The 27,182-nt window shown below is 44.5% G+C and overlaps 1 non-coding gene and 1 pseudogene across 1 annotated transcript; both read left to right on the top strand.

Annotated features, from left to right (window-relative positions):
• The first annotated feature begins 906 nt into the window (after positions 1-906).
• Positions 907-26,790, top strand: LOC124079982 (protein Red-like; annotated as a pseudogene).
• Positions 7,193-7,266, top strand: Trnaa-cgc (transfer RNA alanine (anticodon CGC)). Its single transcript has one exon. It is a non-coding gene; the product is annotated as a tRNA-Ala (tRNA).
• Positions 26,791-27,182: the final 392 nt, after the last annotated feature.

Here is a 27,182-nt window from a genome sequence, read left to right as displayed (position 1 = left end):
AAAATCTTGATTCAGAGCCCGAAATGGCTAATAAGGTTTTATTGTTGCTATTACTTAGAGTTTTTATAGAACTTTAGGCTTGCAAAGTGCTTTTCAATCACTTGAGAGAATCTAAGTTTGTTAACAGCGAGATGAAAAAATGTTCTATTCATCAAGAGAGACAACATACATAATATTTTAAGTATTTAAGAATTACAGCCCTGCTGTGAGGACTCTGGGTGTATGACTTCTGCGTGGTTGCAAGAGACTCGAGTTATGGACAGAGGACATTCATGCTCATACGGATGTTATTACCCTGCTGAGTCGGCAAGAGGGAACTTTTGCAAGTCAGGAAATAAGGAAGTTTCTAAAACAAACACCAGCCAGCTCCAGTTACACATATGGAGGGTTTTTTGCCCACACATGATTTTGGAAGATTTTTCTAAAGGGGCTCTTAAGGTTTTATGGTTGATCGTATTATAAAATCATGCGCAGTTCCAACACAGCATAATTTGTGACTGCTCTGGGTTACTGAAATTCTCCCAGGATTCTGCTGCTGGGGCTCCTGCAATCAGAGACAAATTTGCACGAATTTCTCTATAAATATCACCAGTGGGGCAGCAGGGCAGCAAAACATGTGAAAAGCCAATTTCCCTTTCCTGTCCGGAGCAAAGGCAAATTCAGGCTCTCTAGCCCCTTGGATGTGTGGGTTAGGTTCTGCTACAATAACCTCTGCCTAAGCAACGACTTTAGCTGTGAGCCAGACGACAAGAAGTGCTTATGCATCCGGGGACTTGGCCCTGTTCAGCTCGGCTGGACTCACTCGAGCATTTGGGGATCAGCTGGTTGCTGGCTGATCTAGGCTGGCCTCAACCCAGCTCTGTCCCTCAACATCCAGCAGGCTAGCCAGGACATACAATCGTAGAGATGGCAGAGGCCCAGGACACAGTAAGCTCCAATGCACAAGCCGCTTCCAACTTCTGTGTCATGTCTGCTAACAGCCCATTGGCTGATGCTGGCTGAGCCACATGGCAATGGGCACAGGTGAAAGGAGGGGTGAGACTCATGGTCATCCATTTAGGTACCACAGGTAAGAATGGATTAGGATAATTTTCTTGAAAAGAAAAGGAAAGGCAGCCGGGTGAGGTGGCACACACCTGTAATCTCAGTGGTTTGGGAGGCTGAGGCAGGAGGATCGCAAGTTCAAAGCCAGCCTCAGCAACTTAGGGAGGTGCTAAGCAATTTAGCAAGACCCTGTATCTAAATCAAATATAAAATAGGGCTGGGGGTGTGCCTCAGCGGTCAAGTGCCCCTGAGTTCAATCCCCAGTACCCCCCATCCCCCAAAAAAAGATAAAAGAAAAGGAAAGACAAAACAAATGTCAGCTGGGATTGATGGTGCACACCTGTAATCCCAGCAATTCGGGAAACTGAGGTAGGAGGATTGCAAGTTCAAGGCCAGCTTGGGCAATTTACAGACATGCTGTCTCAAAACAAAAACAAAAAATAAAAAGGCCCCAGCATGGTGGCTCACACCTGTAATTCCAATAGTTTGGGAGGCTGAGGCAGGAGGATCTCAAGTTCAAAACCAGCCTCAGCAACTTAGTGAGGCCCTAAGCAACTCAGTGAGACCCTGTCTCTAGATAAAATAGAAAATAGGGCTGGGGATGGGGCTCAGTGGTTGAGTGCCCCTGGGTTCAATCCCTGTACCAAAAAAATAAATAAACTTTATCATAGATATGTTCAAATAGGAAGAAACATAGAGTTTGGTACTACATGAAATTTCAGACATCCCCTTGGGAGTCATGGACCCTGTCCCCAGGGGATAAGGGGAGCTATTGTACATTATTATGAACTATAGGGAAATGTGATGGGACATTTGGGCCTTAGTGCTGATTTGTGTCATTTCAACCAAATCTGAGGCAGGAATGCTTTTCAAATATACTTTTTGCAAAAAAACTTTTTGCCCACAGTACCCTACTGCTTGTCTCCTTATAATGACTTTCATTTAAGGCCCTAAGCACCCTGCAGATTTCAATCTCAGAAAACAGAAGGACAGAAGTTGTAGGCCTCTGTGGCCACGCCTTGACCAGGTTTGGGTGGTCACCACACAAGCTGAGGGCAGACTCTGCTCTCTGCCATTAGACTGAGCCCCAGCTGGTCCTATGCCAGGCTAGCACTCATGGCCATCTGTCAGGGTGGCACCTGGCCCTCTTGCAAAAGCAGATGGTTTCAATTGATCTTTCCTTTCCAGTCTTTCCTGCACTAACACTCCAGACTGGCCTGGCTTCATCCGGGAACTTAATGGAATTCTCACATGTTCTTATTTCCTGTATCCTTTCCCTGGTTGTCAAATTGCTTTTCTTCTTCGTTTTTCTTTATTTTTCTATTTTTTATTGGCTAATATATACAGAGGAGAAAAAATTGAATAGCTTGTGTTTTCTAGAACAAAATGTAACTTCACAGAAAAACACCCATAATAATAATAATTATTATTATTATTATTATTATTATTATTATTATTATTAACCAGGGATTGAATCCAGGGATGCTTAACCACTGAGCCACATCCCCAGCCCTATTTGGTATTTTATTTAGAGACAGGGTCTCACTGAGTTGCTTAGGGCCTCACTAAGTTGCTGAGGCTGGCCTCGAACTTGTGATCCTCCTAACTCAGCCTCCCAAGTTGCTAGGATTATAGGAGTGGGCCACTACTCCTGGCTCACCAACAATTATTTTTTAAAATATTTTTTGGTTGTTGATGGATCTTTATTTTATTTATTTATATGTGGTGCTGAGAATCAAACCCAGGGCCTCACACATGCTAGGCAAGTGCTGTACCACTGAGCCACAACCCCAGCCCTCCCCCAACAATTATTTTTAAAACTCATTTGTTTTTTCCATTTCAGGGATCTTGACATACAGCTCGCCTCACATTCATAGGCCAGTCTCATTTTGGCCTCCCTGGACTTGGCCTAACAAACCTCTCAGGATAAAATAGAAAATATGAAGGCCCGTACTTACCACATCTTCAGTCTCTGGTAGACAAGTTAGTGGCCCAGAAGACAATATGGGTTCAAAAATTATTTTGGTTTAAAAAACAAACAAACATGACTTAGAGCAGATAAATGTTACAGATTGTCCAAAGGCAAGATTGTATCTCTGGCCTAAGGCTTCAGTCTGTGTGGGGACATGTGGCCTTGGTGACCTAGCCCAAAGAATAGCAGGGCTTTACCCTTGAGCTACATTCCCAACCCTTTTCTTATTTATTTTGAGAAAGAATCTCACTGAGTTGCTTAGGGCCTCACTAAATTGTTGAGGCTTGCCTCAAACTTGCAGTCCTCCTGCCTCAGCCTCCCAAGCCTCTGGGATTACAGGGATATGCCACTGCACCCGCTGGATTGTGTTTTTTATAAAAACACACATCCTGAATTTTTCTGAGTGACAATAGTCTGTGTTGTCAAGAAAAAGGAAAGCAGGCCTGCCCTGACACTGTTAACAAGAGCGGATGTTGAGTCCACTGTAATCAGGACGACTCTACTTCTAGAAGTGTATCCGAAAGAAATGACTACGCTAGAGAGCCGATATGTCATGGACAGCTGTATTTTACATAGTTCTTACTGGAACACTGAAACTATTTGAAGCGTCGTAAACAAATGTGCAGTCAAACTGCACCCTCTGGAGGGGGTGGCTTCTAAAGACAGTCATTAAAAGGAAATTGCCAGTAGTCAAAACTGCCCTGGAAAATTTGAAGCTGGGGGTGTAGCTCACTGGAAGAGCATGCACTTAGCATGCTGCAAGGCCTTAAGTCTGGTCCCCAGAACAAAAGAACAGAACAGAAACATGGGAGGTTTGGCCTAAATCTTACACAGCAAGTTCCCTGTTTCTCAGGGTGAGCCCCTAATGGAGTAGTTTGCTTATATGTAGGGCCCATACTGTGTGGAAAATATGTACCCTAGACACTAATATCACTTGACAAGATTGGAAACATACAATTTGAATGGAAAACAACTGCAGAAATAGATCTGCAGCTTCCATCAACCTCATTCTTTGAGCAAACTCATGGGCAAAATAGGCTTTATTATTTCGACTCATTTTTTCTCACTCTTCAAAGTATATGCAGTTCAATTGATATTTTTAATTTTTTCTAAGTTGTAGATGACACATACCTTTATTTTATTTTATTTGTTTGTTTGTTTTTATGGTTTTATGTGGTGCTGAGGGGCCTCACGCGTGCTAGGCAAGTGCTCTACCACTGAGCCACGACCCCAGCCCTCAATTGACATATTTTAATGACAAATGTGATGTAACCCTGCTACAACTTGACAATGTGCCTATGAAGAAAACAGTATGTTAAGTGTGTGTGTCCAAAATATTGTGTCTTTGTCTCTACAGGGTGAGGATTAAAAAGACAAATTATTTTTTCTTTTCTTTTCATGAACACACAGTTCTGTGTGTTTTACATTTTCCCCCAGTGGACAGCCTGAATGTGGCTCTTGCATTACTTCTGGAATATGAAAATAATTTTTGAAGCATTGCTCACCCACCATGGGGTGACAGAGCCAGGAGAGTTGCAAAGGTCCCTCAGCCTCCCCCACACCCGGGGGCCTCGTCAAAAGGAGAAACATGTGCTCTACTTCAAGCCCAGGTATGTTCTATTTCCATCACATCCAAAGAATTTGGGAAGCATTAAAATTGGTGTTGCTCCCAGCTGACACTGTGGTCCTGCTGAGGCCCCCTGAGGACAGCAGTTCCCCTGCCCTACTTGGTGGCTCTACCTCCTAGGGTTCAAAAAAATTAGAAATGTCTCCTGCAGAGATGGCTCGCCATCCGGGGACTCAACTAAACTCCTCCATTTCCTTCAGGGTTTTGACAGGACTTTTGTCACCACCCTGTAGACTGCGGTGCCATGCAAGGAGGTCAACTGCCAGCCTTGGCGTAGCAGGAGGGACTCTGGGAACCACTGGACAGCTTTCAGAGGAGCATGCACAGTCTCAGAACACTCACATGATCCCTTGCAGCAGCTTGCTGTCACTGTCAGCAAGTGAGTGCCAGCGTCTGACATGCTAATGAGCATCCCTCTCATGTACAGGCGACACGCCTGGGAACAGGACTATGAGTTGTGTATCTCATTTAATCTACACAGCAAGCCTCTAGGAAGGTGTCATCACGCCTGCTCCACAGATGAAGGAAGCCAGTCTCTGGGAGACAAATTAACTTGCCTAAGTGTTCCAGGTTGAGTTCCTAGGAAGGAGGCCTGGAGGCAGAGCTGAGTGTCCATGTCTTCTTTGGTTTTCTGTTACTATAATAAAATACCTGAGAGAGGTGATTTATAAAGAAGAGAGGTTTAGGGCTGGGGCTGGGGCTTAGTGGTAGAGCATGTGAGTGGCATATGTGAAGCCCTGGGTTTGATCCTCAGCACCACATAAAAATAAATAAATAAAGGTATTATTATTAAGTACAACTAAAAAAATTTTTTTAAAGAATTGAAGTTTATTTAGATCATGGTTATGGAGGCTGGGAAGTTGAAGTTCAAGGGTATAGTGTCAGCATCTGCTCAGCATCTGGTGAGGGCAAGTGTGCTTCATCATAACATGGCATGAGACATCACATGGGGAGACACAGCAAGCATGTGACTTCATGTCCTGTCTCTTCCTCTTGTTGGAAGCCACTGATGCCATCATGGAGACCCCAACCTCATGACCTCATCTAATCCTAATAACATCCCCAAATCCCCACCCCCAAGGCCATTCACATATGAATTTGAGGATTAAGTTTCTGACACAAGAACTTTGAGGGGACAAGTTCCGACCATAGCAGTTTATTAAATACCCTGAGAAAGGAGGAGAAAGAAGCTGGAGAAGGAGGGCAGGTAGCAAAGTCTGCTGTGACATGGGCCCAGAGATGGCCTCTGTGCCCCCCACAGGAGCGAGAATGGCCCTTCAGAGTTGTCCCGAGATGACTGCACTTTTTCACTGCAGCAGCTATCAGTCCATGGACGGGGCTCACCCCCAAGGCCGTGACCTTGGGTGAGGTGCCCTCTGAAGCTGAGGCCCACCCTGAAGGAGTGGGAGCTGAGAGCTGTCTGCCAATCACACTGCCAATAGCAGGCAGAGCAACGCGTTCTTCCTTGGAGGGGAATCATGCGCCCACCACACCAAAGCCCCAGTGTAATGTCTGTGATCTCTGCTCTGCTGCTGAGGTGAACCTCCTCTTCTGAGCTTTGATTTTCACAGCAGACTGGGTCCTCTCTTTCAGACCTTCTAGAAAAGAATGAACCCTTTTTGGAATCAGGAGCTCCCCAGTTTCCAGTTACCAAGCTGTGGGCTCACTTTTGCCCCAGACATGGCTGCTTCCTGTTCAGCCTCATGGAAAGCAAAGAACATCAGAGCCCATAAGGGACATGGAGAACACAAAGGAGACTTTTCTCATTGATGTCAGGGGCGCTTAACCACTGAACCCCATCCCCAGCCCTTTATTGTATTTTATTTTGACACAGAGTCTCACTGAATTGCTAAGTGCCTCACTTTTGCTGAGGCTGGCTTTGAATTCGAGATCCTCCTGCATCAGCCTCCTGAGCCACTATGATTACAGGTGTGCCCACCAGACCCAACCAAACAGTCTGGTTTTGAAGCTTGAACTCCAATTTCCTCATTACCTAACTGACACACTTGCTTTTCCATGTCTCATCTATGAAAAAAAGATGGCACCAGTGATATTTATCTCAGAAAATTCTATTAGAGTAAATTAAAATGGAGACCAGACCTGGGGAATCTGTGAGCAGACAAAGCCAGTTAGGCCATACTAGTAACCTCGGTCTTGCTTAATTTGCAAACATAGGCAAAACTTAACCTGAGCTATGGCTTAGTCCATTTTTCACTCCTAGAACAGAATACCTGAGGCTCGGTAATTTATAATGAACAGAAATGTATTTGGCTTGTGGTTCTGGAAGCTGGGGAGTCCAAGACTGAGGGGCACACATGCTGAGGGCCTTCCTGCTGCATTACCCCATGGTGGCAAGAGAGAGCAAGAAGGGAAGATTTGGGCAAATTTTGTGAGGAATCTCCTATTTTGATAACTGCATTAACCCATTCATTGGAGTTCTCTTAAAGAGAACTTAAAGAGTGAAGGGTCCCACCCCTTCACGGCCTTCTGACTGTTTTCTGGCAATCTTTAGTGTTTCTTTACTCATAGATATATTGGAGGTGGAGGGCTGGGGATGTAGCTCAGTTGGTAGAGTGCTTGCCTCGCATGCACAAGGCTCTGGGTTCAATCCCCAGCACCACAAAAAGAAAAAAAAATATGAGTAATAGATATATTGGGGATGGAATTTCCAACACACAAACCCTGAGGGACGCCTTCAAACTATAGCAAGCTATGTCTTGAAAATGTGTATATTAAAGAAAAACAAAACCCATGCTCAACCCATCAGATGCAGTCAACAAACTCATAGTTATATATATAGCTAGGGACTTTCCATCAGGATATACCAAATAAGGTAACTGCATAACTGTAACCAATCACATATTTGCTTTCCTTTACTTCTGGGTCCATCCAATGAAAGTCCCCCTCGCCTGCCCCTTGTATTCCCTCAGTGAAACTCTTGAACTTCTTCTGGTTTGGAGGTACCCAATTCATGAGTGCTTGTTTGCTCAAATAAACCCTTTTAAAGTGTTAGTGTGCCTGAGTTTGCCTTTATTGGCGGGGGATGCCAGGGATTGAACTCGGGGACACTGGACCACTGAGCCACATCCCCAGCCATTTTTTATATCTTATTTAGAGACAGGGTCTCACCAAGTTGCTTAGGTCCTCACTAAATTGTCGAGGCTGGCTTTGAAGTCACGATCCTCCTGCCTCAGCCTCCTGAGTCACTGGGATTGCAGGCGTGCACCACCACGCCTGAGTTTGCCTTTTTAACAATTCCTTCAAGGATCATATGTGGAAGAATATTTTGCATGAAGATAATTCAATACCAGTGTTTGTTCATCTTGCTTTTAGGAGGGGCCATGTGATGGGTTCCACCTGCTGGGCTGTAAGAGGAAACGATATTACTTCCCAGCCCAGGGTCAGTGTGGGAGGAACTGCAGAAGAGCATGAATACAGGGGAGCTGTGAGGCTCACTAAGGGCCCCAAATGGCAGTCTATCCAGCTATCCCTCTCCTCGATCTATACTCAAAGGACTTAATCAGCATACTACAGTGACACAGCCACATCAATGTTTATAGCAGCTCAATTCACAATAGCTAAGCTCTGGAACCAACCTAGGTACCCTTCAACAGATGAATAGATAAAGAAATTGTGGCATATATACCCAATGGAATATTACTCAGCCTTAAACAAGAATGAAATTATGGTATTTGCCAGTAAATGGATAGAACTGGAGACTCTCATGCTAAGTAAAATAAGCCAATCCCAAAAAACCAAAGGCTAAATGTTCTCTCTGATCTGTGGATGTTAACACACAACAAGAGGAGGAGGGGAAGATTACAAGTTCATTGGATTAGAGTAATGGGAATGAAGGGAAGGGAGGTGGATGGGAATGGTAGTAGACCACAATGGTCATTCATTCATTTATGTATTAATACATCACTCATCAAATTATTTTTAAAATGGATTTTCTTTATTTATTCTTTCATTCATTCACTTTTCGGTATCTGGGATTGAACTCAGGGGCACTCAACCACTGAGCCATATCCCCAACCCTACTTTGTATTTTATTTAGAGACAGGGTCTCACTGAGTTGCTTAGGGCCTCACTTTTTGCTGAGGCTGGCTTTGAACTCACGGTCCTCCTGCCTCAGCCTCCCGAGCCGCTGGGATAACAGGCGTGTGCCACCATACCCAGCATGCATTTATTGATTTGTTTGTTTATATGCGCTGCTGAGGATTGAACCCAGTGCCACACATGCTAGGCAAGTGCTCTACTACTGAGCCCCAGCCCCAGCCCTCATCAAATTCTTTTTGAGCACCTTCCGTGAGCTCCACACTGTGCTAAGGTTCTGGGGATAAAAAAGAAGAAGCAGGATTACAGCCCTCAAAGGTGCTCCATGTGTCAAAAAAGGACGTAAGTGAAAGCAAATAATGGCAACATCCTCTATTAGACCTCGTAAGAGAGGGGAGCCCTGTTTAGAGGAGTCCAGAGAGACTTTCTGGAAGAGGTAACATAAGCTTGTTCTGGAAAGTCAAGTGAGTGATGAGCAAGCAGAAAAACTGTCCAAGCAGAAGAAATTACATCTCTAAGGGCATGAGATGTTGCAGAGGGAGTAGAGAGAGGCTGAGGGAGGCTGCCCAGTGTGGAGGTCCTGGTGAAGCTTTGCGTGTGTGTGTATATGTGTATGTGTGTGTGTGTGTGTGTGTGTGTGGTGCAGGGGATGGAAGCCAGGTCCTTGTGCATGCTGCGCAATCGCTCTACCAGGGAGCTCCATCCCAGTCCCTGATGAAGCATTTTGACGTGATGCTGAAGGAAAGGAGGCAGGGGAGGAAAGGAGGCTTTTCATTGGAGAAACAGAGTGAGAATTCTTTCTAGCAGATGGACTTGGGGTTGGGGGAGAAAGGTGGAAGAAGTAACAGAGAAAAGATCTGTGGCGGATCAGATAGAAGGCCACTACACAAGACCTTAGAAAGGGATGAGGCTCCTACAAGGCACAAAGGGTGAGGATTCAGCCAGGTGGCCAGATGCAAGCAGAATTTCTTCTTTCATTTGTCTGGACGACAGTCCAAGATGCCTAATTCTGGATGATTGAGCTCTTTGGTCAGAGGCCTGGAGTGAAGAACTCTAGCCTATTAAGACTCTGTACCTTGATGGGAATATTTGTTTGTTCTAATTCTCTCCTTCCTAAACAGTAACTAAGTAGATCTACCCTCAAGGAAAAAATGTCCTGTACAGATCAAAGGCTTATGTTCAGGACAAAGAGAGGACCGAATCAAAAACACAGGTTTGGGCTGGGGTTGTGGCTCAGTGGTAGAGTGCTCGCCTAGCATGTGTGAGGCCCTGGGTTCGATCCTCAGCACCACATCAAAATAAATAAAAGTATTGTTTCCACCTACAACTAAAATATATATTTTAAAAATGAAAAAAAAAAGACATAGGCTTAGGTGGGCATTGGGTGGCACGCCTGTAATCCCAGAAGCTTGGGAGGCTGAGGCAGGAGGATCACAGTTTGAAGCCAGCCTCAGCAACTTAGTGAGGTCCTGAGCAATTTAGCAAGACCCTGTCTCAAAATAAAATATATAAAAAGGACTGGGGATGTGGCTCAGTGGTACATTTCCTACTAGCATGCATAAGGGCCTGGGTACCATTCCCAGAAACACACACACATACACACACACATACACGATATATTTTAAGGGTAACGCTTACAGATTAAATGTAGGGTGTGAAGGAAAGAGCAAAGGTGAGGATAACACCAGGATTTGGGTCTGAGTAACTGGAAAATTGGAGTTACCACTTATTCAGAAAGGCTGGAGGAGGAAGGGTCTAGTCTTGGCTGTGTTATATGTGAGAGGTTTTTAGACACACAAGTAAAGAGATAGATAAGTAAAATATCTATTTATTTATTTACTTACTTATTTATTTTTGGTACCAGGGATTGAACTCAGGGGAACTCAACCACTGAGCCCCATCCCCAGCTCTATTTGGTATTTTATTTAGAGACAGGGTCTCATTGAGTTTCTCAGGGCCTTGCTAAGTTGCTGAGGCTGGCTTTGAACTTGTGATCCTCCTCAGCCTCAGCCTCCTGAGTCTCTGGGATCACAGGCATGCACCACTGCACCCGGCCTTGAATATTTTAATAAGAAGTTCTGAGATGTTACCCAGATACAACAAAGAAAAAGAGATGAAAAGGAGGGACTCGTAGATATGGGAGATAGAATAGTCTAATAAATGTTGGCTGGAGTGTCAGAACAAAATAAAGGAAAGAAAAGCAGCAATTGAGGGGATAATAACTTTGAATTTTCCAAAATTAAAGAAATACATGACTCCTCACGTCCAAGCAGTCCAACAAATTCAAACGGGATAAAAAGAAATCCATTCTGAGAAACATCACAATAATATTGTAGAACCATGAAAAAACAAAATAGTGTGCTTTGCATGAGTCCCCAAAATTTCATGTACTGGAAATTTGATCTCCAAAGTGATGTAATCAGGATTAGATGAGGTCATGAGTGTGGGGACCCCATGATGGTATTGGTGACTTTATAAGAAGAGGAAGAGAGACCAGAGCAGCACAAAGGCTTTGTCCTGCCCTGTGATGACCTGCATCACCTTGGGATTCTGCAGACTCTCCACCAACAAGAAGGTTCTCAGTAGATGCAGCTTCTCAACCTTGACCTTCCCAGCCTCCAGAAGTGTCCAAACTAAATTTCTTTTCTTTATGTATTGTCCAGTTTGTAGTATTTAGTCCTAGCAATTGAAGATTCTAAAAGCGACCTGGGGGGTATAATTACCTATAAAAGAATGACATTTTGAATGTCAGCAGAAGTCCCAACAGCAACAGTAGAAACCAAAATACAGCCCCTCCCTTTTTTCTGGTACTGGGGATTGGACCCACAGGTGCTCTACCACTGCACTGCATGCCCAGCTCTTTATATTTTTTATGTTGAGACAGGGTCTCCCTGATTTATTTGATAGGCTGACCTTGAACTTGCCATCCTCCTGCCTCAGCTTCCTGAATCATTCGGCCACCATGCCCCACCCAGCACCGCTGGTTGAAAAGACTATTCTTTCTCCACGGAATCTTCTTGGCACCAAATGCTATCTTTAACTTGCTGAGATAAAATAAGCATGTACTTGAATTTTATGCTGAGATAACCTGGATTGCAAGAAGAAGGGTGACAAAAAATGACAATTTTCATGGTCAGTTGAGATTTTACCAGCAACTGATCCTCACTTAAGGAAGGAGCTCCTTAAGGGATGTATTTCTGGGAAAAGGAGGGAGGATCTGAGATCCAAAAAAAAAAACATTTCAGCAGCAGCATCTGGCTATCGAGCTAAAAAAAAAAAAAAATCACTCACAGCTGGGCATGGTGGTGCCTGCTCTAATCCCAGCGATTTGGGGGATCTGAGGCAAGAGGATATCAAGTTCCAGGCCAGCCTCAGCAATTGAGCAAAACCCTGTCTCAAAATAAATAAAAAGGGCTGGGGATGGGGCTCAGTGGTTGAGCGCCCCTGGGTTCAATCCCTGGTACCAAACAAACAAAATTAAGGAAGCTACCCCTTAGCACCTGTAGCTGCGGCATCCTGAAACTTGCTACTTAGTCACCCCGAGAGTAAGGTCCTGTGGCAAGGGACAGGATCTCTGGGCTTCACATATTCCTGGGATAAGAGGAAACCGGAATGCCCCTGGGTGGCATGCCAAGGGGTCAAAAGAATGGTGGCCCAAGGAGGAAGCCAGCTGAAGATCTCAAAGCAAAGTCTTGTCTCCTGGGAGACAAGAGACTAGACCAACCAGAAGCCCACAATCAGACATGGGTACTGAGTGGTCTGTCACCAGAATAAGCATCCCCAGCGAGCGCTAAGCAGTTACTTGTAAGGACATAGTAGCCCATTGCTGTGGGAGAATGAGGCACCACTCCTCTATCCAAGTTGCCACGGTACACTTAGAAATCATGTCCTGTGGCGCTCGCCTGTAATCCCAGAGGCTCGGGTGGCTGAGGCAGGAGGATCTCGAGTTCAAAGCCATCCTCAGCAATGGTGAGGCCCTAAGCAACTCAGTGAGACCCTGTCTCTAAATAAAGTACAAAATAGGGCTGGGGATGTGGCTCAGTGGGTGAGTGCCCCTGAGTTCAATCCCTGGTTCCAGAAAAAAAAAGTAGGGGGTGAGGAGACTGACCTTTGGGGTAAAGCAAAGAATATACATTTAAGGGAGATTGTGGGCTCTCTGGAGGGACAGTCTGCAACCCGGTTGTGAAGGGTGTTAATGTTTATAGAGAGATGGTTGCTAGGGGCTGGTCTAGAGGTGGAGCTTGGGCGAAGCTACACAATTTCAAGTCAGGTTTCCCTGTGCTGGCCCATTACCCTCATTTTACAAGCGCATGGGTCAAGGGCACAATTGTTCATGGGTGCTTTTTGCATTTCAGTGGTTCTTGGGCGTTTCCTGCACTTGAATGGTTTATGGGCACTTCCTTTGAAACTTAGTCTCCCTTTATATCCAAATTTGTAGACCAATGATTATGTTCCTAACTGGGTAACAACTTTGACCCAGGGAAGGTGTGTGTGTGTGTGTGTGTGTGTGTGTGTGTGTGTACTGGGGATTGAACCCAAGGGCGCTTTACCACTAAGCCATACCCTCAACCCTTTTTATTTTAAGAGAGTCTTGCTAAATTGTCAAGGCTGGCCTTAAACTTGTGATCCTGCCCCTTCAGCCTCTCTGATAGCTGGGATGACAGGTATATACTACCATGCCCCTTGGCCCAGGGAAGATTTCTATTTAAATTTAGAAATATTTAAGAGTGGTCCATATTTTCTTACAAAGAAACTGAGCAATAGACAATGTTATATATACTTGTAATGTTTAAGAGACTTTAGTTTAGCTGGTATATGCCCGTAATCCTAGTGACTAAGGAGGCTGAGACAGGAGGATCAAAAAGTTCAAGGCCAGCATCAGCAACATAATGAGGCCTTAAGCAATTTAACAAGACCCTGTTTCAAAAGCGGAGGCAGGTGGTGGTTTGAGGATGTTGTTCAGTGGTTAAGCATCCCTGGGTTTAATCTGTAGTACAAAAGAGAGAGACAGAGAATTTAGCCTATTCAAGTAACAGCCATGTGACACTATATTTAAAATATGTAAATGATGTAGACTTAGGATTTTAGGTTAAATTTGTATTGTTTGTGTATACTATTGGAATATTCAGGAGAACTTTAGGTTCAGTGGACTCAAAAGTTTAATTTGTTATGTCAATATTATTTAATATTTGAGAAAGTTTTGTTCACTCAGACAGGTGAAGTATTTTACAAAGAAAAAGAATATATTAAATTTTGATCCAAGTGGCAGAGCCTCTGAATGGCTGGATGTTTCTGGTCTCTGGCTTGTCCCTCCTTGTCAAACCTGAACTGAGCTAAGACCTGGACACACCTGGAAATAAATTCCTTAACTTGCCTTCCAGGAAAAGCCTCCAAGCCTTTCACTAATGAATCTTATGATTTAGAACCGGCTTTTCAAGGATGGCCAGGGCCTGGGGCGCAGTGGTGCGCACCTGTAAATCCCAGCAGCTCAGGAGACTGAGGATGGTGGATTGCGAATTCAAAGCCAGACTCCCCAGCTTGGAGAGGGTTGGGGCGTGTGTGTATGTATGTGTGTGTGTGTGCGTGTGTGTATTTCTTTTTTTTTTTTTTTGGTACGGGGGATTGAACTCAGGGGCACTCGAACACTGAGCCACATCCTCAGCCCTATTTTGTATTTTATTTAGAGACAGGGTCTCACTGAGTTGCTTTGAGCCTCGCTTTTGCAGAGGCTGGCCTCCAACTTGAGATCCTCCTGCCTCAGCCTCCCAAGCTGCTGGGATTAGAGGCACCCGGCTCTAAATAAAATATTTAAAAAGGGTGGGGACTTGGCTCAATGGTTCAAGTCCCTAGGTTCAATCCCCGATACAAAAACGAAAAAAGGATGGACCTGAGCAGAAGCAGTCAGGTTAGCTGGTCATGGATGTCACAAGCTTGAAATCCCCTGCATAGAACAGAACCCCGGCCCTGACCCAATAAAGAAGCTCGCCCGCCCCGCCCCCCCGCGAAGAGGCGCGCCTTCCAGTCATCCAGCGACTTGCCCCTCCTCCTCCCTGCAAACCACCCCCGCTGCCAACCAATCGGGAGACAGTTGGGGCTTATTATAGCCTCTGGCCTTCTTGCTGGTGTCTGTGCGATAAAGCGATAAAGCTTTTACTTTTTGCAAAAATCCGGTGCCGACGTATTGGCCGCTCTCAGGCAGCGAGGCCTCGCTCCACAGCAGATCCTGATTGTGTTCAATCATGGGGAGCGGGCCTTGTGCTTCAGGAGCAAGCCAGTCCCCTCCAGGCTGCGAGTGGAGTTGGGGGTACATCGTGAAGAATCAGTTATTTTTTATTCCTATTTATGCATGTATTTATTTATGATCTTGAAGAATCAACGGCAGTCACCCTGATCCCCGACAGTCACCAGTGGCTGTGCTATGGGCTGATCTGTAACTTAACTTCTCCCTCTGCGTGGGGAGTTGGCCCCCTCCCATAGAAGCTGACACCCCCCACCCACTCGCACCCAGGCCACGGGTGCTGGCTTATGTCCTGAGTAGGTAGGTACAAGACGTGCACATTTCTGAGAGTGTACTTATTACCTACTTACCTCTCCTGGCCCCTCCTTTGTGATTTTTCTGTCTAAATGTCTTAATGGGGGGTTGGGGTACCGGGGATTGAACTCAGGGGCACTCGACCACTGAGCCACACCCAGAGTTTTTATTTGGAATTTTAGAATAGTGCCTTAATAATAATTGGTTCAGGAAGAGTGTTTTGCAAGTTGTTTGTCAGGGATTTGTGTGTGTGTGTGTGTGTGTGTGTGTGTGTTTCTGGTACTGGGGATGGAACCCAGGAAAGCTCAACCACTGAGCTATATCCCTACTCCTTTTTATTTATTTATTTTTTTATTTTGAGACAGGGCCTCACTAAGTTGCTAAGACTGACCTGGAATCTGTGATCCTCCTGCCTCAAGCCTTCTGAGTACCTTGGGATTACAGGGGTGTGCCACTGTGCCCTGCTATTGATGTAGTTTTTACTAATGACTAAAAAGCAGACTCAAAGTTAGGTGTCAGTGGTGCACACCTGTAATCCCAGGGGCTAAGGAGGCTGAGGCAGGAGGATCCCAAATTCAAGGCCAGCCTCAGCAATTTAGCAAGGCCCTAAGCAATTTACCAAGATCCTGTCTCTAAATAAAATATAAAAAGGGCTGGGGATGTGGCTCACTGGTTAAGTGCTCCTGAGTTAAATCCCAGTAACAAAACAAGACAAATAAACACAACAACAATAACAACAAAAACCACTCTGCGCTAAACTCTTCTCTTTACAAAGTACCCAGCATTTGATATCTTTGTTGCAGCAAAGGAAAACTAGGCTAATAAAGATGTGATGCCTGGAGCTGACACAGCCATATTGTGAGCACGAGACAAGGTACTAACAGCACAGAATGGCATAGTAGAAATATGGAAAGAAGCTGGTTTGCTGAGCCTCCAAAGTAACCAATCATCATAGAGTATTTTCAATAATATATTTGCTTCATTTTTTTTCTAATTTTCATAAAGTCCACGTCTTAGTATTTTTCCCCTATTTTAAGACTTCCCCTTGGGTATTATAAAATTAATCTTGTATCCACACCTTCCGAGATAAAATATTTGCTTATTCTTGTTGTTTTATGTGAGGGTAATGATAGTTTCAAATCTTCAAAACAAAAGTTATTTTGGCTAATCTTTCTTTCTTTGGGGGGAAAGGGGTACTGGGGATTGAACTCGGGAGTACTTGCCCACTGAGCCCCAACCCCAGCCCTATTTTGTATTTTATTTAGAGACAGGGTCTCGCTGAGTTGCTTAGCATCTCGCTCTTGCTGAGACTGGCTTTGAACTCATGATCCTCCTGTCTCAGCCTCCTGAGCCACTGGGATTACAGGGATTACACCACCGCATCCGGCACTAAGGATGTATTTTTTTATATATTTTTAGCCATTTTTATTTCCTCTCAATAGACATTGAAAAATGACAATTTAGGTCTTTTGCCCATTTATTGATTGGGTTATTGGGTTTTTGTATTTTTTTAAAGAGAGAAAGAGATTTTTTAATATTTATTTTTTAGTTTTCAGCGGACACAACATCTTTATTTTATTTTTATGTGGTGCTGAGGATCGAACCCAGTGCCCCGGGCATGCCAGGCGAGCGCGCCACCACTTGAGCCACATTCCCAGCCCCTGGTTTTTGTATGTTTTTTTGGTGTTAAGTTTTTTGAGTTATTTATATGTGTGTTTTGAAATTGAAGTAACCACTCACTCCCCATTCCAAACATTCTGTGTGTCTATGTTCAATGTATCATGACAGAAAAATTGTCTCGAAAGAAGGTCCAAGGAGTTCTTCGAGAGCAGGGGAAACTCCACTCAGGACAAGCAGGGTTCCTGGCAGATGTGGTGGGAAACAATTTGAACATGAACCAGTAGAGACATAGACAGAGGTTTATTTAGGAAAGCATATATATATGCAGGGGAGGTGGGGGGGGGCATCTAGAGACATGCCTTGGGCTAAAGGAAGGAGGTTGCATTCAAGGAAGAATGCAGGCCATGTCCAGAGGGGGAGAGTAGAGCAGACCCTTGCTGTGGGTGTCAATAGTTATGGAGGGATGGTTGCTAAGGCCTGGATTAGAGGTGGAGCCAGGGGCGGAGCTACACAATTTCACTGCAGTTTTTCCTCTACTTGTGCATGGCCCATGATACATATGCAGACAACGGCATGGGTCAAGGGTGCCAGCCAAGGGTGTAGGCTGGGTTGCTCAGGAGTTGCAAGGGTTTATGGGCACTTCTGCCTTTCCACAGTTCATGGGTGTTTCCTGCATTTCAAGGGTTCTCCAGTGTGGACTTTCTTTGAGTTTCAATATCTTTCCCTTTATTTCCCAATTCCTAGCTCAGATGCAACAGTGTGTGTATGTATGTGTGTGTGTGTGACTAGAGATTCAACCCACATGCTAGGCAAGTGCTCTGCCACAGAGCTCTATCCCCACTAATTCCTTTGATTAAAACTTTGTGTCTAACAAGAGAAGTTGCTCATCAAAAGCTGTCTAGGTCTTGTTTGTAAGTTTATTCAGTACGGCATTATTAGTAATTGGATTGCAAACAACTCAAAAGTCCACCAGTAGAAAACATTTAGTTGGGCTGGGCGAGGTGGCATATGACTGTAGTCCCAGGGGCTTGGGAGGCTGAGGCAGAAGGATCTCGAGTTCAAAGCCAGCCTCAGCAACAGCCAGGCCCTAAGCAACTCAGTGAGGCTCTAATAAAATACAAAACAGGGCTGGGGATGGGGTTCACTGGTCAAGTGCCCCTGAGTTCAATTGTTGCCAAAATTTCAGTCCTTGTCCCCACTACCAATCCAATAATGAGGACATGATTTTGAGAAAAAGGAAAAAACTTTGGTAGCAAAGGAGAAGCACAGGGGACTCCTGTCCCAAGAGGCTGTGATTCTGCCCCAAATGGGGATTTTTATTTATATTTTTATATTTATTTTTTAGTTGTAGTTGGACATAGTATCTTTATTTTATATTTTTATTTTTATGTGGTGCTGAGGATTGAACCCAGGGCCTCACACGAGCTAAGAGAGCACTCTACCACTAAGCCACAACCCCAGCCCTTTTTTAAATATTTATTTTTTAGTTGTAGTTAAAATGGGGACTTTAAAAAAAATTTGTAGTTGTAGATGGACAGAATGCCTTTATTTTATCTATTTTTATGTAGTGCTGAGGATGGAACCCAGTGCCTCATGCATGCTAGGCAAGCGCTCTGCCGGTCTGCCATTGGGCCACAAAAGAGGTGATTCAGAGAAAATGAGATTAGGGAGGAGCAATCAGGAAGGAGAAGACCAGGGAAAAGATCAAGGAGAAGAAGGCAGAAGGTTGGGAAAAAGAAAAAAAAAATGTAGTTTCCAAGCCACAAGGGATATAGTCAAAACATCAAGTGAACCCCTGTTATACAATCATTGGGTGAATATCTAGAAGTATAGCATCCCTTAAGATCTGTGCAGGACTGGTTCCAGGATCCCCTACTTAGGGAATAATGAGAAGAAAAAAAAAATCTGTACATGTTTAATACAGACCCATTTTAGGGGAATAGTTTCCATCCATGGTTTGTTGAATCCACAGAGGAGAACCCATGGATATGAAGAGCTGATTGTGTGTCCTTGAATTTTGAACCATGAAGATATATCACCTCCTGAAAAAAAAATGACCAAGATTGAAATTAAATAGCAAACAAAAGAGAATCAAAACAAACGAGGATGTCTAGAAGAGGTTAGCAGGTCACCTTGGAGCAGAACTTGGTCCACCTTTCTTACCTATAAAACTATTATGGGTGACACATAGCTATTGCTAGGGGACGGGTATAAGAAGGCCTTTCTTGTGGCTGGATAGGACCTGCCCCTCCCAGTGGCCCTTGGTATGCAGAACCTGTCCCAGGAGAAGGTGGAAGTCAAAGAGAGTCCAGAGAATAGAGGGATGTGGGCCTCAGCCCTCCACTTTGAAAGAATCTCCCTTCTCTGAAGGCTTAAGGAGGTTCGGGGTGGGGGTCAGCTTCCAGGCAGGGGACTTGGGAACTCTTGGGAAATTCACCAAGAAGGAAGAAGTTGGACTAACGTCAATATGGTTGCAAAGACTGCGAATGGGAAAGGCAGATTCTCATCATGGTGGGTGGTAGCTCCAGGCTTGGAGGCCTTGTGTTGTGGAAACAGAGCTAAGTATTTCAAAGAAAAGCAAAGAGCCTCCCACTTGGGATCCAAATCTCAGGGCTCCCCAGAGGCAGGGTCAAAGTTCCTTGGCGAGTCATTAGGGCCTAGCTCTGAATTAAATGTGGTAGAATGGAAAAGACCATCCTGGCTGCCATCAGCAGGACTCGGGAGCAACAATAGCAGCAAGAAAAGAAGGTGTCTTTTCAGGACCACTCAGATTCAAAGAAAGAGCCCAAGAGACAAACTGGGCTTTGTGTTAATCTGGGCATGTTGTTCCTCAATCTGAACATAGCAAATGGAATGATATTAAGGTATTGTTTTTTAAAAAAAATACTTTTATAGTTGTAGATGGACAATATCTTCATTATATTTATTTTTATGTGGTGCTGAGGATGAAAACCTAGTGCCTCTGGGCTGGGTCTCAGTGGTGGAACGCTTGCCTAGCATATGTAAAGCACTGGGTTCGATCCTCAGCACCAAATAAAAATAAACAAATAAAATAAAGGCATGCTGTCCATCTACGACTACAAAAAAATATTAAAAAACAAACAAAAAACAGTGCCTCACATGTGCGAGGCAAGCACTCTACCACTGAGCCCCAGCCCCAACCCTTAAGGTATTATTGATAATTACTTTGGGGGTGATTATGGTATTGTGGCTATGTCTACAAGGATTCCTTCTCTTTAAGTGATATATACTGAAATATTTATGGATGAAATAATGTCATGTTTGGGATTTGCTTCAAAACACCCAGAAGGGAGGAGGTGAGGGGGAAGGAAAAACAGAGGAGGTATAGATGGCACCAAATTGGTCATAAATTGATAGTAGTTACTCTGGGTGATGGGTACATGGGTGCCCCCCCCCTTTTCCTGTAAGCTTAAAAATGTTAAATGTTTTTCTAAAATGTTTAATAAACAAAAGCCGCCAGGTGTCCTGGTGCACACCTGTAATCCCAGGGCTCAGGAGGCTGAGGCAGGAGGATCACAAGTTCAAAGCCAGCCTCGGTAATTTAGTGAGGACCTAAGCAACTCAGTGAGACGTTTTCTCTAAATAAGATACAAAATTGGGCTGGGGATGTGGCTCAGTGGTTAAGTGCTCCTGGGTTCAATCCCAGGTACCCGCCCCCCAAAAGAAAAAAGCCATACAAACTTACTTAACCCCAAACTGGTAAAACCTGCCTACCAAGTATGCTTCTGTGCTATTTGTTCCTAGGGTTGATTGATCTCCTTTTTTTTTTTTTTTCCCAATTCTAGGTCACCTTCCTGAAGTGGGAAACTTACTTCAAACATCTTTCTAATGTGGCTGGGCAGATGGAGGCCATGGAGGACAGTGGTTAGAATCCAGGACATGTGCTACCTACTCAAAACTGGGCATGGCCACTGAGTACCTGGGAAGTTCCTCTCCTTCTTCTCCTTCTCCTTCCTGGGGATTGAACCCAGGGGCACTCAACCACTGAGCCACATCCCCAGGCCTTTTTAATATTGTTTTGAGACAGGGTCTCTCTAAGTTGCTTAGGGCCTTGCTAAGATGCTGAGGCTGGCCTTGAACTTGGGATCCTCCTGTCTCAGCTTCCCAAGTTGCTGGGATGACAGGCGGGCACCACTGCACCTGGTAATGAGAATCCTTTTATAAACATAAGCTTTTTGCAGGGCTCAGAAGCAAGATTTCTCCAACGAGGTTTTTTTTTGTTTTTTTTTTTTTTTTTCCTCTTTTTCCCTCCTGATGCCCTCAATCTCCCAAGGCAGGTCATAGAAACTAGAATCCCGTTCTCCCAAAGCTCTCCCATAAAACCTAGAAACATTACGCTAACTTTCCCTGCCTTTTTGGGTAAGAGCTAGCCATGAAGAAATCCTCTGACCTGCCTTGTATGGCAGGGTCATACCCAAGGGGTCCTGTCCTACACTGGGGAGGAAAGACTGCTACACAGAGAGACCCAGAAGAATTTGGTGTTATCAGTTTACCCAGAGCAGATGTGGCTTTTGGAAATTGAATATTGTGTCAATTTGAAAGAAATCAATGGATATAATGGCACTGTTGTGGCCCTCAGTATGGAAGATACACTAGTGCTGGGCACCCATTTAAGCTGGTTTTAAAAATGAATAGGAACTGAGCGCAGCGGCACATGTCTATAATTCCAGCAGCTCAGGAGGCTGAGGCAGGAGGATCGCGAGTTCAAAGCCAGCCTCAGCAATTTAGTGAGGCTCTACACAACTCAGTGAGACCTTGTCTCTAAAGAAAAAAGAAAAAGAACTGGGGATGTGGCTCAGTGGTTGACTGCCCCTGGGTTTAATACCTGGTAACACCCCCCCCCCAAAAAAAAATCCCTTCTATTTAGGAGCACTACAACTGGTAATTTAGAATAATACCATTCCTTCCCTTTGTCATTAATATATGTTTGCTACTTCCTGGCAAATGTTGCTGGTTTACTTTTCGGTTGGTGGGTAGAAGGTGAGTATAATGTAGTTAAGATAGCAAATTGTCCCATAAATAGGTAATGTGTACATGGTATCTCTCCATATTGCACTTGATGCTCCAAATTATTCATTATGATGTTAAATCCACTGCCCAGTGTGTGAGGTAATATTTAACTCCATATACTGACAATCTGAGCTTAGTACTTTCCTAGGTTTGAAAATTAACTTAGGACAGGATTCTTCTGGATTTGTTCATAGCACCATACCTGTAAAAAGGAATGGAGAGTCATTGGAAAGTTGACCCAGGAGGGTGAAAGGTCAACTGAGGTCTGAGATTAGAATCCCAAATAGGAACTGGGAAAATAGCATCCATCCTTGATTAGCCCCAGGAACTTTTATTCTTAAGTTCAATCTTCCAGAAAATTCTATCCAGAAATATTGGGAAGGATTGGGTTTTGGCATCGACCAGACCTAGGTTCAAATCTAGATTCTGTAAAAATCTAAGAAATATTTTGCAATTACTGAAATGATTTATATAGATACGTTGTGACCCAGATGGTAGTGTAGCATTTCACATAAAGGCAAAATACAGGAAGCATTTTTTAAAATGTGTTCTTATTAGTTATACATGATAATAGAATGTATTTTGACATACTCTACATATGTGAAGTATGACTTATCATTCTTCTGGTTGTACATGATGTAGAATTACATTGATCATGTAATCATATATGTACATAGGATAATAATGTCCAATTCATTTTACTATAAAGGAATTAAAATCAACATGCCTCAGTGACGCAGCCACATCAATGTTTACAGCAGCTCAATTCACAATAGCTAAACTATGGAACTAGGTGCCCTTCAACAGATAAATGGAAGCATTTTGAATATCTTTTGAAATAGGTTTGGAAAAAATAAATTGTGAAACTGGGTACAGTGGTGCATTCCTGTAATCCCAGAAACTTGGGAGGCCGAGACAGGAGGATTGCAATTTCAAGGCAGCCTCAGCAACTTAGTGAGACCCTGTTTCAAGATACAATTTTCATAAAGGCACTGGGGATGTAGCCCAGTGGGAGAGCACCCCTGGATCCAATCCCTGATACAGCAAAAAGAAAAAATAAATTGTAATGTATTCATAATGTTGTGAACTGAAGTAGGCCAATTTGGTAAGGCAAACCTGAAGCTCCCTTTTAGCCAAGGTGAGTGAGGCTCAAGTATTCCTCACCTTGCTCCCAAGTTATAATGAAAGTAGCTCTGAGACCCAAATCAGCCTTATGTATATTAACAAGCAACCACAATCACAAGCACAGTCCTTTCAATGGACTCTGGAATTCCAGTTCCCTGCCTCCCATGCAAGGTTCTTTTGAGACAAAGTATCCAGCATCAGGAAACCACAGTGTCCAAATTCATGGCTGCACAAAGGACCCATTAGAGATTTAGCCTTAGGTGCCACTGAACACAGGCCACGTGCCTATCTAGATTCCCCCCACCCTGTTTGTGCAAGGGGGAGCAATATCTCAAATGGTTCAGCCAATCCATAGGCCTTGAATAGTTTTCAATTTCAACAAGAAGAGCTTTTTCTTATCTTTTTTTTTTTTTTTTGCTGTGTTTTGTTGTTATTGTTGTTTATTTTGTTTTGGTTTGGTTTTTGGTGCTAGAGATGGAATCTAGGGCCTTCTGCATGCTAGGAAAGAACTCTACTACTGAGCTACACCTCAGTTCAATAAGAGCCCTCTTCTGGAGCTGGGGTTGTGGCTCAGTGGTAGAGAGCTTGCCTAGCACAGGTGAGGCACTGGGTTCAATCCTCAGCACCACATAAAAAAAACATAAACAAATAAAATAAAGGCATCATGATCATCTACAACTAAAAATATTAAAAAAAAAAAAAAGAGAGAGAGACCTTGCCATTCAGGAGGCTGAGGCAGGAGGATCGAGAGTTCAAAGCCAGCCTCAGCAATGGCGAGGCCCTAAGTAACTCAGTGAGACCCTGTCTCTAAATAAAATACAAAATAGGGCTGGGGATGTGGCTCAGTGGTCGAGTGCCCCTGAGTTCAAACCCCAGTACCCGCCCCCAAGAAAAACAACCCTTTCCTAATAGCCATTATACAGACTTACTTGAACACTATTCTCATTAGCAAAACACTTGGTGTGGATGGGAGAGAAAAGTGATGTAGATGAAATACTTAGAGGTTGACTTCTCTGATTAAAACTAGCTGATCACTTCTGGAGCGTAACTTCCTGTAAAGAGCAACAAACTGCACCCGGAGGGCTGCTTAAGTATGTGTTGCACACGTTCCTAACATGCTGTCTATATTTAAAGTAAATTGGGGCTGGGGCTGGGGCTCAGTGGTAGAGCATTTGCCTAGCACGCGTGAGGCACCACACAAAAATCAATCAATCAATCAATCAATTAATTAAGGGTCCATCTGCAACTAAAAAAAATTAAAAACAAAAATTAAGTAAATTACACTTCCGGTTTCTCTGCACCAATGATTGAGACAAGGTGCAGGCAGAAACACTACTGGCACAAAGCACTGTGGGTTGTTGTTTTTTTTTTTTTTTTCCAGCACCAAGAATTGAACCCAGGGGTGCTTAAGCACTGAGCCACATCCCCAGCCCTTTCTATTTCTTATTTTGAGATACGGTCTTGCTGAGTTGCTTAGGACCTCGCTAAATTGCTGAAGCTGGCCTCAAACCTTCAATCCTCCTGCCTCAGTCTCCCAAGTCTCTGGGATGCCAGGCCTGCACCACTGCACCTGGTTGTGGGTTGTTTATGAAATGCACTGTGGGGAAAAAAAATCTTGAAGTTGTGGTGTTGTTAGCTGCTCAGTCCTTGCTAACATTGAAAGACCTGGGGGAAATTTTCAAAGCAAGATTGAAAAACGTTTTCTAACCCTTTGGCCCCAGATGACCACAAGGTGGGTGATCCTCAGTCCCTCCACCAGTCAAAATTCACCAATGAAGCATTCAGGAAACTTCTCATGACCCCAAGGGCTGCACCTACCTCTGTAGCACCCTGTAAGTCATGTCACCATGAGATGCCAAGACAGTGTAGTGAGGGTGAAGACCCAGCTGTCCAAAGGATGAAAAAGAAAAATTATGATGCCAAGCTGTGCCAACCAGAAATGGAGAGAGAGAGAGAGAGAGAGAGAGAGAGAGAAAGTACTGGATTGTGCCAAGAAAACAAAATGGTATGAACAAACCAAGCTGATCAGCAACGCAGCTAACTACCGTGGCCTCCACTACAGAGGCCCACGAACCAGCTACAGAAAAGAATGCACCTCATCCAGGAGTCCAAATTCTTGGGTGGTGCCATGGAACACACCCAGTTGGTGAAAGCCTTGGGTTTTGCTCTGCTTCAAAAAATCTGAGCTCAGATTGGCAGCAAAGAGAGACAGGGAATCGATGGCAAAGGCTCAGGAGGAAACCAAGAACCATGAGGATCCTGGGCATGAAATGAAATTGAAAACACTCCTGGGCAGCAACGTTTACCAAATACTTTTCCAGAACAGAGCATGTGAGCAGAATGAGCTGCTCCTGCCACGTGGCACAGCCTATGCGACACACCTGAATGATGATGCTAACATATCCCACCGCTCTTATCCTCAACAAGGCAGATTGACCCACGAGGGGGATCCAGACTACCCTAGCCACGAATGACATCGTCATCAGCAAGCCTCACACAGTACCTGAGGCAGGGTGCCCACAGCAAGCTCAAGAAGAATTTGGATAAAGGGAAGCTGGAGAGAAGAAACTTCCAGAAGCCAACATGGACATTCTTGAAGATATTGGGGATGATGTGCCCTCCACAACCAAGACACCTTGGGACAAGGAGCCAGAGAGACCTGGATCAAGAGTGGGAGTGAGTCGGAGCCCACAAGATACAGGAGAAAAGAGAAGACCCAGCTGGGGCCTGGATTTGAGAAGCTGAAAGTGGACCATGGGTGTGGACAAAGGACCTGGGCCTGCCAAGTGCGTTCATGAAAAGTGTGCTGGGCCTGCTGGCTGCAAAGGCACTGAATTGCTAAGGAAGCCAGAAAAAAGCCGATGAGAGAATTTTTTGGAGTGTTCAATGGTTCTGGCAAGGGCTGCCCAGCCATAATGGCTGTGGACAGTGATGCAGAGAGGCTGTACCCCAAAATAAACCAGAATAACAAGAAGGAACCCTTGTGCCGCTAGGACGCTAATATTCTGGAAGACTACCATGAGTCCATGAACCACAAGGAGGTCTGATCCAAAGCTGTACCCCACTGTGCTATGAAGATGTCTGAGAGACGGGTGCTGTGGCTCACGCCTGTGATCCCAGCAGCTCGGGAGGCTGAGGCAGGAGGATCTCGAGTTCAAAGCCAGCCTCAGCAACTTAGAGAGGCCCTGAGCAACTCAGTGAGACCCTGTCTCTAAATAAAATACAAAATAGGGCTGGGGATGTGGCTCAGTGGTTGAGTGCCCCTGAGTTCAATCCCCAGTATCAAAACAAACAAAGAAAACACACAACCAACGCACTAATCTCCAGTTGTAACTAGAGAGTCTCCGCAAGGTCGTGTTCTCTACTGCTTGCTTTTTACAATTCTCAGAAAGGTTGCAAGGTGTTTTTAGTGAATGCATATAAAGTTTTATTGTATAATCTTTGGTTCTGTTAAAACCGGTCAACCTCAGGGACTGGGATTGTGGCTCAGTGGTAGAGTGCTTGCCTCGCATGCGTGAAGCACTGGGTTCGATCCTCAGCACCACATAAAAATAAATAAAATAAAGATATTGTGTCCATATTCAATGAAAAAAATATTTTTAAAAAATCAGTCAGCCTCAGATACCCTGGGGAGCTGATGCAGGACTGAGACGCTATGCTGGAGTGGGGTGGGGGTGGGGTGTGTGGCCTGTGCCCAGGCTTTGTGGCTGTCAGTTTCTGAGTGCCCTCTTCCCACAGACTGCATTTCACCTCCGTGACTATGCAGAGGTATCTTGTGCATGACTTGATTCTTTGTGGTTACGTGATTCCGGCCAAGACACTGATGCAGGCAGCCAACTATACCATGGGCTGAGAAACCATCTTCCTCTCCAACCCTGGTGATGTCCATCTCACCCAATGGCTAAGCAAAAACAAGGACAAAACCGACTTCTGGTACCTGGGCTTGGCTGGAGTATGCAGCCTCATGTGGGGTGGTGGGTGGCAGAGCTGGAGGGAACCCTTCCCCTCATTTGTGGGCTGGAGAACTTCAGAATTGAAATCCTACAGACCAATGACCTAAGTAAGAAGTTCAGCCTCTTGTTGACACCCGAGAAGCCATTCTTCTTCACATTCTTGTTCTTTAAGCAGGACCCAGTCCTGGTGTGATCAGAGAGGGTGGCACTGCTCTCCTGCCA

The sequence above is a fragment of the Marmota monax genome, unplaced genomic scaffold (assembly GCF_021218885.2).
Source record: "Marmota monax isolate L192 unplaced genomic scaffold, Marmota_monax_Labrador192_F-V1.1 WCK01_AAM20220418_F8-fsc00603, whole genome shotgun sequence".
Taxonomy (NCBI): domain Eukaryota; kingdom Metazoa; phylum Chordata; class Mammalia; order Rodentia; family Sciuridae; genus Marmota; species Marmota monax.
The sequence above is the reverse complement of the archived record's forward strand: the minus strand, read 5'-3'. Positions and strand labels throughout refer to the sequence as shown.